Source organism: Sturnus vulgaris, chromosome 8, assembly GCF_052056855.1.
Source record: "Sturnus vulgaris isolate bStuVul1 chromosome 8, bStuVul1.hap1, whole genome shotgun sequence".
Taxonomy (NCBI): Eukaryota; Metazoa; Chordata; class Aves; order Passeriformes; family Sturnidae; genus Sturnus; species Sturnus vulgaris.
In genome coordinates, this window is record NC_142250.1 from 29,093,743 (window position 1) to 29,107,837 (window position 14,095).

A 14,095-nucleotide genomic window follows, 5' to 3' on the forward strand; every position below is an offset into this window, starting at 1 on the left:
AGATTGGTTTGGATTTGGACATTATCTTTTTTCTGTTGTTTTGGGCTTTGTTTGTCAGGTGAATGCAAGAAGAAATCATTAAATGTAAAAAACCTGCTTCTTCAATGTCTGTTTGCATTGCACCAAGGAGATGGGAATGAAGAGCAATTCCAGACCCACACATTCAACTTTCCACTGCAGACAATCTAAAGTTATGGGGAAGCAAATGTCACAGGCACGGTACATTCCAGCTCCAAAAGACACAGCACTTCATTCTCAGGTTTGGTAATTCAGAGTGCAGTCTGTTATTGACAGCTGAGATTAAGGAGGGTAAAGATTAGAGCATGAAAGGAATTTGTTCTGTTGTATATTTTAATACAATAATTGCTGGTTAAGCAAGAGAGTGCATCACGAGACTCATAATCAGTCAGTAATATTCACTCTCATTGATTGCTGCATGCAGCAGTGAAAGACGAGATTTTAATGTAAGTAGATACCCTCCCAAAAAGCAAATGTTTCCACTATAGCCAGCAGTGCCCTGCTCCTCCCTGGAAAACCGTGCAGGTAGATAATTACAACTCAACCAAATGCCTCAGACAGACATTAAAAATAACTTTCCTTTGCCACTTAGCATTCAGCTGAATGCTTCAGGATGATAGTCCTGCACCAAGACACAGGTGTACCTGCATTTTTGTCTTCACAAACCAACAAATGAAGTTACATTTAAATCTATTCCCCTTGTTCATTCCTGTGAAGTCATCATAATGGCTTGTGTCATGAATCTGTTCTCTTTAGATACTTATTGTGTGATAGAATTTTCTCTGTATTGTGAGGATGAGGGAAAAAGCAAGAGCCTGAAGTTTTAGTGAGTAATCTTATTCAAATATAGGAAAAAAAAGGGGTGCCAAGAAAAAAATGTCTTCCAAAAGAAATTATTTTGCATAATAAAAAGAAGAAGGGGGGGGGGGAAAGGATGGATTAAGAAAAGATTTAGAAAAAATTCTAAAAATTCCTTTTTTGAAATTGACCAAAAAGGATTAATCAGCCACAAGACAAAATCACCTCTCATTTTCATTTGTGATATATCCTAGTTTGACTGACATATAAACATAATAATAAACATAATAATAAACAACCTGGTTTATTATACCTGGATATTAATATGGATGTTGTGAATGATTTTGCTAAATTTCCTGCCCACAGACTTTTTTCTAACACAGACGACTGGAGAATTTGTGAACAGAAGCCACTTATACAGAAATAGTAGCTGGATGACAGTAATGGCAAAGTTATACCACAGGTATTAATTCAAGGTACATCATGTTCATGTTCTCTGTGTTACTCTGAACAACGAATGCATTAAGGAAATATAGTCTCGTCACTTGAGAGTTTATATTAAGTTAAAGGCTTGAATTTAACCATCTCAGGTACATGATTTAGGTTTGAGGTTATGAGAAGTGAGGATCTAAACCATATATTTTAAATCCAAGTCCACAGCATAACAACAAATAACTAATTTGGAACATTTTAACTATTTTCTAGAGGAAAACACAGCTTAATCAAAAATTAAAAGCAACACTTCGGGTAAAAGAAACGATTTAGCCAAAATGTTTGTTTAGATGGAGAGAAAAGGGAATTAATCTAAACAGCCTCAATCACAAATTTGTTGCTCTATTTTTCTCCATTTCTCTGTGCTTATAAACAATATATTAAGAAGCATAAAACATTATTCAGTTTCAAGGCATCTAAAATGAAATATTTATCTTTCAAAACTTGATGTATATCCAGCTGAATTCAGGATTAATTCTGAACAGGAGAAAAACAACATTCATAATCCTTCACAGAATTGTTTTTTTCACTTAGAGCAGAGTTTTCTGGTGAGGTTCATTTGTGAGAGGTGTTAGCAAAATTCTGAAGTCCCTAAAGTTGCACTCTGCTCTAGGGAATGGCATATAACAAAATGAGGAGGGGATTCAGTAGGAAAACATTCTTTTCACCTGCAAAGGATTGGGAAGAAACCAATAGGTTGCTAGAAACATCACTGAGCTTTGTTTTGTTTCACGGAAGATCCCCAAACTACAGCATTTGGCAAAAATTCAGGTAAATATTCAGAGTTTTCAGACCTGTCCTCATTCCAAATCTTTGAGTGGAGAGTTCTGGGTCCCCTGGGTCCCAGTCTTTTTTGTTGAAGCAACAAAGCCATCATTAGATCTTGTGGAAAAACAAGAAACCCTTGAGGTTGAGTACAGAGTAAAACCAGTGCTTGTGGTTTGTTTATTCTTTACTTTCAGGTGTCATGCAGCAGAGCAGGTAGAATGAGAAATGCACACTAAGAAGTCTGCAGTCAGTACAAAATTTGGTTTTTGCTTAAAGAAGGGAGGAAAAGGAGAGCACAGAAATGTTGTCACAGCTTCACCTTTCCTAGATTCAGCTCCTCAGTTCCACAGGAACAAAAAAATACTAACAAGCTAATGCCTGACAGAACTGATGTGCCTGGAAGCTCTTCCACATCTTCCATGTAGTAGTGGAAAAGCCCAGACACTTCTGTAGGATATTGCTTTAGCATTACCTTTGTCATGTACAGTAGAACAGCACTGCTCAACGTGTGTTTGCCTTGCCCTGCAAGCCTTATATGAGCAATTTATACAGCAAGGTAATAAATGCCTTCCAAGTCACTGGCTGTTCAGTACAAAAAAGTTAAAAACAACCTTGTTCACATACTCTGAACATCTGAGGCTATTTGAATTAAATCAGAGAGATTTGCTGATTGAGATTCAAGTGCTGAAAGGGTAATTTGAATTAAGAGAAAATGTGGAAAAAATCAAATGTGCAAAGTCAAAATCCACTACAGTCAATGACTATATTTACCTCAGTGAAGAATGTTCTTCTTAAACTATTGATTTTTGCTTTCTTCACCAAAATCAGTTCCCTTTTAAGTATAATTCAAAAGCTATGATCAAACATGGTGAAGATTGTTATCAATTATAATATAATTTGCATAGCTTTAGCCCCAGCTGAGGAGTAAAGATCTTTATATTAACAGCTGTAATAATTCAAAGATCTTGACTCAAGCAAAGCTTTAAAAAAATAAGGAAAGAGAGGATCAAGTCATTATGACTTCCATGTTATAGATGAAACATGAAACAGCATTACAGGACAGCAATTACCACAGCCATGCAAACTAATGAACTTACAAGTCTTCTGACTGTGACTCACGATCTGTTCCGAAATTAAGCCACAGATGGATTTAGTGATTTAAATGACACTGCTATGTGGAACCACACCAGCTGCCTTCAGCCTTAGGGCTGAAGACCTTACACTCTCCAGCTGCCAGAGCAAAAGTCAAAGGGTATCATGAATGATAATTTCAATTGAGATGTATCAATATAAATTCAACTTGTTACAATTTCAGTTACCTGATGTGAAATAATGCATCTCTGTTTAGCTGCTGCAGAAATTTTAACAGTTACCAGCTGGCTGTTGTCCACTGCTTATAAATAAATGGATAGTAACTTGGCAAAAATACAGAGACTTTTTCTCTTTCTAGCAAAAGGAAATTGAAGACAACAGAACTAATTTCAGTCTAGCTCAGGATGCGATTAAGATTACTAGCTCAGTTCTATTTTTTAAAGGTATTCTTTTAAGACTAGTACCTGACCAAGAGGAAATTACCTGGATTATTAAATGTTCTTTGAATTGTTATCACATCAAGTGCTGTCAAATAAGCAAAAATAATGTAAATAAAAATCTTTGTAGATGTACTGATGAAGACCCTAGAAAGTAATTTAAAAATCTACCCTGAAAAATTTTGGATTTAGGTTTGTTATATGATATTGTGACAATTTTTATCTTTCTATGTGTTAAAAGTTCTGTGTTATAAATGGCAAGTAGCTTGAGAATGGTTTTCAGGTCCTTCAGGTTCCTGATTCTCTGGACTTGCTTCCCTTGAAGTTTGCTGTAATTCCTGTTGTGTCTCAGTGACATGGCTCTATTTCTGGACATGGCTGCACTCAGCTAATATTATTATGTGATACACAAAGTCATTCATTATTACTGAGAATACTCATTCTAATGCAAAGTACAAAACATTGTGAAAGATTTTATTCTTCTTGAGGAAGGCATTGATGCTTGCTTACTTACTTGCAGAGTTTCTTGGAGAGTTTTTTGGGTTTTTTTAATATTGTTCATTATTGGTATTTTCAATATGCAATATGTTTCTATGCAAGATTTTTAGTCCTGGGAGAATTCTATTGCCTTTGAAGACTTATTATGGGAAGGCTGAAATGAATGTTGTTGGATTGGAACTGTAGGACATTTGGGAGGTGCTTACTGTTTCTAGAAAAATAGAAAAACGGCATTTCCTGAATTGAAGAATTTATTATTACAGTAACTTCAGACTCATCAGTTCATAGAAAAAAATTCAATTCTTATGGGTGTTTTAAGGATCATAATTGCTTGCTTAAGCATGTTCAACAACTCCAGTGGGTAGTGAGGATACAGTATAGTGCTGTCATCACCATATATTGTACCGTGAGGGGAAGCTGGTCCTCATGAGGTAGCACAAAAATGAGGACACATCACAAAGCCATTTCATGCTTTTGTCTTGCTACACATGGAGATGAGTACAGCAGCTCAAAATTCCCTTTCTAACATTAAGTCTAATTTACAAAGTTTTGGCTAAATATTCCTATTTTCAAGAAAGAAAAAAGAGCAGGGGAAAAGGACACGAGGAATGGAGCAAGGACAGTGATAGAAAGGATTATCAGCATAAATTGACTTAAATATGCTTCCAAGGGAAGCCCATTATTTCTGGCTGCTCTGACGTTTTAAAAGGACCTCTTGTCCTTCTTCAAGGCCCTAATGTGATGAAAACCTTACCAACTTATAAGTTGTCCTAGCAACCATTTGCACTCTATTTCTAGATTGTGTCTTCAAATTCCTGCTACTAAATTATTACCCCTTTACCCCTTTCTATCACATCTTCTCTCCATATAGGTTGTTTTAGGGATTGTTAAACTCATGTCTTATTTTCCTTCCAAATAACCCAAAGAGACTGAGCTTATTAATGTCTCATTTATTAGGTGCTTTTTCTGTATTTAAAATCACTGCTTTTGCTGAAGCTGTCGAAACTCACTGAACTTTTTAAAGCACTTGCCTTCACAATGCCACTCCTCATAAATACCAAATAGAGCAAAAAGAGCATCTATTGCACTGTATGCAGATAAAACAGTATGCATTTACTCCAAATTAAAATACCTTTTCTTAAATAACCTTCAGTGATGCTCTGATGAGTTCCAGAAGGCTATTAAGATGGCTGGGAAAAAAAGGAGAAAGGGCAGAAATAATAATAAATTATGTTTCACTGCATTATTTAAATATTAATGATTATTAATATTATATGTATTAATATTATAAAAGAGAAGTTGTTGTGGAGGTCAGAAAATATCTGCAAGCTAGTATATTTGGATATTTGGCAGTGAGAAGCAGTTACCATGGTAGGAGCACAGAGGACAGCTCTGCAGTGGAGCAGTCCCATACTCGTGCTCTCTCAGGAAAGAAGCCTAGATAGGGAAAGGGAAACTGAGGATGCTGGGAATGGGGACAGATGTAGTTGTAGCCTTGATGGAAAATTTTGTCCAGGTATCTTAGACCCCACAATTAAAAAGCTGAAGTGAAAGAAGCAGAGCCTATACAATTATTTCTCTAAAGAAAAATCAGCTGATCCCTAACTGAGAGCTGATGGGGAACAGATTGCACTCCCAAAGAATTGCTCTTCTGGCAGCTAGAGAAATGCACAGGAGTGAAGGGATAAAATACAAGAAATACCTGAACCCAAGAACAGTAAATAGCTCTGATAGACACATGCTCAGAGCACTTAATGGAAAGGAATACAGGAGGAGATTAAGAAACATATGACCATTTATTAGTGGATTTTTCATAGGATTTATGTACTTGTGCACCTTTGGACAGAGCATAAAAACTTGATAAGTGAGGATTAAAGAGTCCCTCAAGAAAATGTATTAACTGGGAAACATTCACTAAGCTTCTAAAGATTTAGTACTTATTGTAGAAAGGAATACTGAAGTGTGCCTTAAACATGATCTAAAGTGAAATATTTGAAATGATTTTATGAAGAAATAGCGTTACCAGGCTCTTGAGGACAGCAAAACTGTGAATCACCCTTTGGTAACAAAACTGGTTCCTGAAGTCTTTTCATTTTGATCATCACTGAGATCCTATTCTTTTCCCAGGTGTCCTTCCCCTGAGATATGTACAAGGCAGTACTTACAGCCCTTTTGTCCTGACTGTGGTGCTTTAAAACCAAGGTACAGCAGGCAATTCGAAGAATAAGGTAATTTTGTTAATAAATAACTAGGAAATCCCTTTATGCAAATTTCCTATCTGGTTCAACTATTTGCTCAACAGCCATCAAGAGGAGAATAAAATTATTCCATATAATATTTAATCCACTGTAGCTGTGCTGAGTCAGATTGGATGTAACAAACTCCTTTCTTCCATGGACAGGCCTTCAATTGCACAGCATACAGAGGGAAAATGAACCACTCTGATCCATGCTTTGACACCTTGAAGACAGATTGCAGCAAGGTGCTGACTTAGACAAGACTAAGAGAAAACAGAGAGCATCCCAAAGCAAACCAAGAAGGGTCAATGCAGAACGAAAAGGAACTTTATGATTCTTAGTCTGATAGTTTAGTAGCTTAACTGAACAACACGATTCACCTTCTGATTTAGCAGGAACACCTTTTATGGATTTGCTTCAAACAAAGATGAACGCTTTTTTATACTGTACTACTTTTTTTCCCGTGTTGTTTTGGTTTGACTCTAGACCTACCATTCTCCCATCTCCAGAAAGAGAATAGAAGACTGAAGGTCAAAAAATTCCTTGTGATAGCACAACCATGTTTTGTCAGAGATTCACTCAAACTCTTACCTACTTGAATTGTCATCTCTGGTCTATCTGAGCATTTTTTCTTGCCTGCTGTTGGTGTCAGAGGGATTTTCATTTGTCAGCTGATCACAGCTGCCTCCTCCTGCCTGTCAGAGAAGACACTGCCTCATGGCATTGAGGTTAAGAAACAAGGTAAAGGAATGAAGCAGGTTTTGCTACTCTCCATAAAGTGCTTATCACTTGCTGTACTGTGAATAAACGAGTTCATTTGGAAATTAGTCACGGCAGCACGAGAAAAGAGGCTCTTGAAAGCTTTGAAAGTGAGTAAAGAAATGACCAGGGCAGGGCTGGAGATCTGAGCACCAACTATTCTCCAGGAGGATGACTGCACTTCTCTGGACAAATGCCTACAGATTAGGGATGCATATTTTTATGGAAGTGCTTTGAAATTTTCATTTTAAACATGAGCTCTAAACAAAATTCTAAGTTTCATCACCTCTGAGACCAGTACAAAACTCAGCCAGTATGATTATACGAGAGCAGTGCAGGAGCTCTTCCTGAGCACAGCACAAAATGTGTTGGTGGCCAACTGACCCAGTCCCTCACAGATACAAACTGGCCAGAGATTAACAAATTATCTGTGGCCATAGCAAGGAGCAAATCAATAGCTCTGAAGCCTTATGGAAATATCAGCAAAACAAGGGATACTTTAAAGAGCAAATAGGTAGTAATTTAGAGATTTTTTTTTTCCCAGAGAGTGCAAATCAGTTCAAGATGGTTTGTCAGTGGTTTGTCAGTGCAGAAGGCCTCATTCAGAAATAAATCTTAAAAGTTGAATAATTCCACTGCAACCATGAGAGTGCAATGTTGGAGTTGCTTACAGCAGTGAGAAATGGTGCATACACTGCAGGCCCCAGGGAGAGGGCAGTTGGTGTTAATTTATTGCCATATGAAATGCAAAACAACTCATGAAAGTTACCTCTTTCTAAGTGCAATAAAAAAGGCAAGGGAAAGCATCTCACATGCTAAATAGTATTTGGAAATTGCTGACCTGTCTCTGGACAGTTACCCCTGAGCAAATCCTACCAAATTTAGAGAATAAAGTAGAAGAGGAAACTAAGGAAAATAAATAGAAACCAAGAAAAGCATCAGCAGTGAAGAGTGAGGCCAAGGTAATATACTTATTTCTGTATCAAGCATGTGAAATACTGAAGTAAAACTCATTTATGTTCATTGACTTCAATGAGTTTTTCATCAGCCACTCACTGCAAACATGGTTTAAAATGACGAGGAAATCATACAAGCAGTGACATTATGTAAATGTGTTCAGAGACAGAATATGGCTTGTAAATACCTTGTATGACTTCTGATAAATATCTAATTCAATTAAGAAGCTGAGTAAGCATGGACTGTATTTATAAATTAGAAGTAGTCTTCTAGGAAAGTTGATAGTGATGATGTGACCCTGGGAACACAAAAATCAAGGCAGTCTCATACTGGAGATCAGGGGTATAAATCACTATAGGTTCCCTGACATCTAGAAAATAAAGCTGATTAACACTGGCTGAAGGCTTGACCCATGGTAACAGGTATCCATGGTAGCCCCTCATGGCCTCATACTTCTTTCAACAACATCAGCAGCAAAATTGAAGCTTTACAGGGGGATATCATTACACTTGGAGTCCTAAAAGTCTTCCTTAGTGATAGAACAAGAAATGTATTCCTGACACGATTCTGACTTTTTTTATGTCTTTCTTATTGGCCATTTACAAAAATGTAGAGTGGAAAAAATTACTTCTGACAGATAATTCATCAGGACCTGAAAGCCAGGACCTTGGTTCACAAAACTGCACTGAAATTTTCTAAATTACACTGGCAGATGTGACAGAAGGATGTGCTGTAAAGTTTAGTGCCACAGCTGCTTGCAGAAAACGTGTGCTGACTATATAATAATACAATGAAGAAGAGGAAAAAAAACCCCACAATTAATAAATAATAACATAAACCATGCTCCATCTTACAACCTTGAAGGAGTTGTAAGATCTTTAACTCCATTTGGTTAATTTGTAAAAGGGAACTTATTAAGTGCACAGGCTGACCCAACAAAGATTTCTGTTTGCTTTGGTTTTGGATGGCTTTAATTTTACTAGATAAAGAACTTGCGTACAAATACAAGATAAAGGATACGAAGTCTAATTGCTTAGCTGCATTTATGTATTTTATAAACTGGGTGCCTAATGATCACTTTTCTTAGACCCACAGTTTCTAGTGGGAGACTGGCTCATATCACTTCTAGTGGCTGCAATTCTGTCATTTTCTTCCTCATCCATTTATGGTCAACTGTTCCAGTCTCTCTGTGCCTGAAATTACTCACTTGGGTTTATCTCCAGCAGGGGATACTCATATCTCTTCTCAGACTTGATTTTGTCAGAGCACAGTAAAATCCCCCTTAGTCTGATTTGTCCTCTCAGCCCTCTTTGCCCCCATTCTGACACACTGGTGGCTCCCAATCAAATGTCTTTAAGGAAACCACCCTGATTTTCTCTCCAGCTCTCATCTCCATTTGGAGCCACCTGAACAAGTAGCAAAAGTTCTGCTCATTAATGTGCTTGACCCTGTTCTTTGCTGCATTAATTTTCAGCTATTTTTTTGCTATTTCTGTCATCCAATTGCTCTGGTGTGGTATTTCAATCTTTCTGCGTACTAAAATTCAGCTTTGTGAGATCAACAAATTTATTTCAAATGCTTCTATACTTTGTGACAAGTTTATTAATGGGAACATTAAGCAAGGCCTGTGCTTGAGGAATTTAATGGTAATCACCCTTCAGTCCATCAGTTTCCTTTCCAGACGACCCCGTTGTTATTTTTCTTTCAGCCATGACTGATTTGTCTCCTCCAGTTTTAGTAACTATCTTTGTGTCACTGTCACACATCCTTTACAGAATTGCAGAGAATTAGACTTCAGAAAATTCAGCTACCTAAACTTTATCAGAGGATAAAGTTGACTTATTTTTGATAAATCTTTACTGCCTTCACTCACTGGCTTTTAATTGCTAAAAATTGTTAAGTTTTCATGCAAGCACAGTTCCTTTTTTATTTTTGTTTTTCAGAATGCAGAATTCTTTTAATTATTTAGTGCCTTGCCAGTTCAACAAGGTCCAGAATGCACTCAACCCAAAAATCCCAATACAGACCCTACAACACATCTTCATGCAACACAGAGACAAGGAAATGCACTTGCCTTGCTGGAACACTGGCTCATCCCCTACCTGCAAATACGGCTGCATCAGCTCTGGCTTGCTGTGTTACTTCTTCAGGATTTTTGCTAGGAATCAGCACTTGGAAAAGCAGAGAAACATTTTACACTCCACAGAATCACAGATGTGGCAAAACCCAGCTCAGTACTGGTTCTAAGTTAACACAGGTCACAATTCCCCCAAACTTCCAGATAACCAACACTATCAGAGAGGCAGAACAGTAAAAACTGAGGTTTTCCCATTCACTTCAGGAAATGGAAGCAAAAATCTGTGATGGACACAAGTACACAGCCAAGCTTCTGTTGCTCCCTATGAACCCATGCAATGCTCCCTGCCTAAAATGCCACTACCTATTTTCCCACATAATTTAAACATAATGCAACTTAACAGGGAAAAAGGTTTTCTTCCATATCTGACCAATTGTACTCATGCAGCTGAAATAAATATGTTGGAGCATTAATAGAATCAAGCAAAATAATGCATGATTTCTGAACTAGGGAGCATATTCTGCATATTAACAGAGTTCCATCTCACTGCTGCTAAGGGGATTTCAACATTATATTTGCTATAGCAACCCCTGGAAATGCTCTTCCTGTCAGTGAAAGTTACTTCTGTGCTTAGAATAATAATTTCTTAATAATACCAAAACAGTACAGGAGACTAACATCTTAGGTAAGAGCTAAGAACAAATTACACTGCAAAACAGAGGTGAAAAAGAGCTATTAGTTCAGGATCTCATCCAGCCAACACAATATTGCACCTGCTAACTAACAAGATACGAGCTGAAAGTCATACTGATGGTTTTCAAAATGATAACAATCCTTCCTCAATAGAACCATGTAACTATGACAGAAAGCTCCTTGCTTTATTACTGAACTTTTCCACACAGTATTTTTTGCAATAATTGTTCTCCAGCTTCACAACATCACTGAAAAAATAAACCCCTTACCTTCCCTGCACAGCTTCATAACTGGAGTGGTGAGTCCCAAGAGTAATTCACAGTCATGCAAGCACTGTGACTCTAAGGATAAATCTATTGCACAGTCAGCATGCAAACTAAGAATTTTTTTATCATCTCATGGTTTTGGATCACTTGTTGCAGAAATGGTTCATTCATCTATACCACTGTTCAAGTTTATCCCCAAAGATTGTGAATAATGTTGCATTTTAAAGAGGATCACACAACAACTTCAGGAAATGTTCTTGTCACACCAGTGGCTAAGGCAGGAGACAGGCCAGTTTCAAGCTATTTTGCAGAAGCCTTTCAACAAGCTGCAGTTTAAACCCCCCAAAAATAGATTTTAACAAGTAACAATATGATACTGACAGTTTAAATGTAACAGAGCTGAGTCCTAGAAGGAATTTGCCATCTCCACCTGCCTGCGTTTCTGGCCTTATACAAGGAGGACCAGCTCTGACAGGGGAGAGTGCCTAAGTGCTCTGTGTTTCTACAAGAAGCAGAAGGCAAACCTGGCATAGATTACATAAAAAACATAAAACTTCTAAAAAAGCAAAACAAAACAAAACGTGAAACTGTTTTATGTAATTCCAGTGGTAATTGCACAACAAGTCTTATTACTGCAAGGCTACTCTAATTAATTTAATTATTTTATAGCATGTCTGATTATGACAAGAATGATTGTAAGAGCTGCAGTAATGTGGCAGATCAGTGTTGCACTGCATACTAAAGAAGGAAAACATACAGATTTTGTGAAGGCAGGAAGGAAAGAGACACAGTCTTGTGATATTTCTGTCAGATTGCCACTGAGAGAGAGGTTTTCTGGTCAAAGGTATTGGCAATATTGCCCCTGGTCACCCAGGTCTCACTCAGTGTGGTGAGATAGGAACCTGATTAGGACACCAATCTGTCTGAAAACTGTCTGGGAAAAAAATAATCTGGATGAGGCTGAGGATTCACCAACAAGCAGGAAAGGAAGAAAATGCTTTGACTGCAGGTACTGTACAAGGTTCCTGTATGTTCCTATAGCTATTACCCCAAAGAGATCCTGTGCAGGAAAGAGGCAGGAATCCATCTGAATGTCTCAGTATGACTGGAGCACAGCTGCCAGGGAAATTAAAAACCCCATAATGAAATCATTTGCACATTTTTGCTTCTAAAGTAACACATCAAAGTTTGTAAATTGAGGAGAAGGAAAAGACTGGCATGAAATCACAAGGCATAAACTTATCACACAGACATCTAGAGAGTCAGATGTAATTTTTAAAACATTAATGAATTGGCCCTTTCTTCATCACCTCTCTTACACATTCTTTTACCTCCTGTTCTTACATTTTGGGTGCAACTTTGATATTCCTTCCAACATAACAGGAATGAAAGAGTGAAGCTACGTCCCAGGCAGCAAAACCAGAAAAAATATGTTCTCTCAAGGACATTAAAATGGATAATGTTGGGTGTGACATTTTTTGGTTTTATAGTCGTTTATCATGCATTTCTTTAGTGAGATCCTCTAAAGTAAATACCTGAAATCAAGGCACATTGAATAGACATATTAAAGTATGAATTAAGCCATAATACTTGAGGTATAAAACATCACAAATCTAAAGAGACAGAAGGCACAGAGGAAAGTATAAGGTCTCATACTTCAGTGCCAGAACTGGAAACAGAAATCCAGTTTCTGAAGTGCCAGTGCAATACACTGCTCACTACTGGGAAAGCCAGAAGTGGTTCACACAAACAGTGAGTATTACTTATGGCAACAGCTTAGTAATATAAGAGTTGGCATTCAAAGGATAGCATTTATCATGATAGATAACAGTTTATTACCTATGATATGAAATATTGAGACATAATATTGAAAGAGTGAGGAAATTTGTGAGAAAGCAATAATGAGAAAATGTAGATTTCAAGATAACCAACATTTTCAGCCCTCTCCCTCTTCTGGGAACTGAAAATGTTTCAAACAGAAAAGACTAAATAATGTCCATTCACTTCATGTTTTCATTCTTTAGATATAAATTATTCTTTTGAGTATATTTTACACTAATATAATTGTACCACATGCAAGATTATTCTGCAGTAGCTCACAGGTTTTGTTAGCATTCTTATTTTCGTATGTTTCTTCTTAGCAATTACAATAGCTTATATATAAAGCTTTTAACAGATCTCCAAACATGCAGATTTTGGGTCAATATCAATTGTGCTTGCACAAGGTAAGTCATAATTGCTGTTACCCCTGCAGCTTTTAGCAAGCTCAGGTCAGCAATGAGGTTTTGACCTTTGGAAAAAGTCCAGTTCAAAGTCAGCTTACATGGGCACAAGAGCATCTGTGTTTGTCATGCATTTCTTTTAGAAACACTAAGCAAATACATCCCAGAATAATATGACCTGTGGTAATATAGATTTTCTTTCAAACCATAAAGCACAAATATTTATGGGAACATTTTGTCAGTTTCATACAAAGTAACAAATGTTCGTCAAGTGTTTGCTTGCAGTCCTTGAAGAGCTATAATCAATAAGGATCTGAGCTCCTACAATACCATGTTATTTCTGTTGCAGAACCAGGCAATGGTGCCTTTGATATAAAATATGTTTACTGTGCCTTTTTTATGCAAAGAAATATTGAGTCTGTCCATCAGAGAGACGAGGTTACTGTGTGTGACCTTTGATAACAGAATGCACACATAGCCCCTGCTCCAGGGAATAAAGGAAATGCTATTTTCCTTTGTGTTGTGGGGAAGCACAAGATGAGCTGGGAGGAAGACTACAAGAAGTGTTTGAAATGACAAGGATGATATGCCAGCATTCACTAGGATGGGAACAGCTTTTCTCATCCATTGTCTGGGATCAAATCTCTCACCTCAGAAGTGGTTACATTTCTGTAATGATGAAAAGCTCTATTCTGTGGTTTATCCACACCACAGAAATTATCACCCTCATTTAAAATACTAGTAGTTCATAAGTGAGAGAATTACAGAAGGAATATTTGAG

At 37.2% G+C, this 14,095-nt stretch overlaps 1 long non-coding RNA gene across 2 annotated transcripts in view; it reads right to left on the minus strand.

Moving 5' to 3' along the window:
• The window catches only part of LOC148223046 (uncharacterized), a 133,454-nt gene that overhangs the window by 41,681 nt on the left and 77,678 nt on the right, over window positions 1–14,095 (minus strand). The window contains exon 1 of one of the 2 annotated variants that reach the window (XR_015805031.1): window positions 10,159–10,291. The exons of the other annotated variant lie outside the window; for it this stretch is intronic. This is a non-coding gene — a long non-coding RNA (uncharacterized LOC148223046). Of the gene's footprint in view, window positions 1–10,158; window positions 10,292–14,095 lie in introns of those variants that run through there. 2 annotated transcript variants of the gene reach the window in all.